We start from the raw sequence: 1,613 nt of genomic DNA on the forward strand, positions 1-1,613 counted from the left end.
GTAGTGCCTAAGGCACTTGACTGCTAACTAGAAGGCTGGCAGTTCAAACCCACCAGCCACTCCTCAGAAGGAAGGTTGAGCAATCTACTTACGTAGTGATACCGCCTCAGAAACCTAAGGAGGGGTTATTATGAGTCAGGTCTGACTCGATGACATATAACAACAACAGTAGTATAACAAAACTTTTGTACCTACTTTGTTACAGCCTTCAAATTTGTGATGAATTGTAGAGAATTTCAAAATTTTGAAACATTACAAGTTAATTTTTTTTTTTTTTTGATGTTAGGTGCCATTGAGTCTTGTACAACAGAATGAAATACTGTTCAGTTCTGCATCATCCTCACAATTATTTGCTATGCTAGATCCCATGATCCTGGTCACTGCATTAATCCATCTTGTTGAAGGTCTTCCCCTTTTTTGCTGAACCTCTACTTTCCTAAGTAAGTATAGTACCCTTCTCCAAGGACTAGTCTTTTCTGAAGCATAACCAAAGTACATAAGATGAAATCCAGCCATTCTCGCTTCTAAGGAGCATTCCTTTATATTTCTTCCAAGACAGATTTATTCTTAATTCTGGCAGTCCATGGTTTTTTCAATGCCATGAAAATATGAAATAATGTACTGTTTGATTTATTTGAAGTGCACCTAATGTTTTACTGTTTATAAATATTAACTCTTCTATCATGCGATGTTTTATTGTTTAAAATGTAATATTTTGAAATTGAGTTCCTGCTAGATGGCAGACTAGGCAGAAGGACTGCACAGACCCTCTTCAACAAAGAAAAGGGAAATCAACTAACACAGACAAAGAAGATAATCTTGGACCCATGAGCCTTGAAGGGAAGGATACAGAAGTGGACTAAACACCAACTAGCAGAAGAATTTGCATGAAAATACCAAAAAAGGAGACATACAGAGCTAAGGTCTGGCAGCAACCTGAGTGACCCTGATGGCACAGATGACCTGGACATTCCCGAGTGGTGGTAGGACCTAAGAATTAACCTAAAAATTACCCTGCTAGCCAGGGACTACACGGACTGTGCACGGTGGCTGGGGAACAAGCAGAGAAGGTGAAGAGAAAGGTGGTCTGAGCTGTGGATTTTTGTGGGTCTGGAGGGTGTCGCCATTTTGTAGGTTTAAAAAGCGGCTTGATTATTTTGGATATTTAAAAAGACAGCACACTCGCAGAATCCTGTGGTGGTAAGACTTAAGAATTAACCTAAAAATATACCAGCTAGCCAGAGACTGCATGGAGGACTGTGCACGGTGGCTGGGGAACAAATGGAGAAGGTGAAGAGAAAGGTGGGCTGAGCTGTGGACTTTTGCCAGTCTGCAGGGTGTCACCATTTTGAAGGTTTAAAAAGGGGCTTGACTATTTTGGATATTTAAAGAGACAGTGCTCTCACAGATTTCTGGGGCTTAAGAACACATTCTGCTTTCCAGCAACCCCAAGGATACTCGGGGCCTGCAAGACTGAAATGGTACAACATTCTTCTTGTTACTACACCCTATACCCGCTTGGTGAATGGAGGTGTGGCCATCCCCACTCCCACCTACCTTCTAGGCCCACAGGAACTCCATCACAGTCTGTGTGCTCAGGTGGAGCCTGGGTG

The sequence above is a fragment of the Orycteropus afer genome, unplaced genomic scaffold (genome assembly GCF_000298275.1).
Source record: "Orycteropus afer afer isolate SDZICR_OR568_19922 unplaced genomic scaffold, OryAfe1.0 scaffold00705, whole genome shotgun sequence".
In the NCBI taxonomy this organism is placed as follows: domain Eukaryota; kingdom Metazoa; phylum Chordata; class Mammalia; order Tubulidentata; family Orycteropodidae; genus Orycteropus; species Orycteropus afer.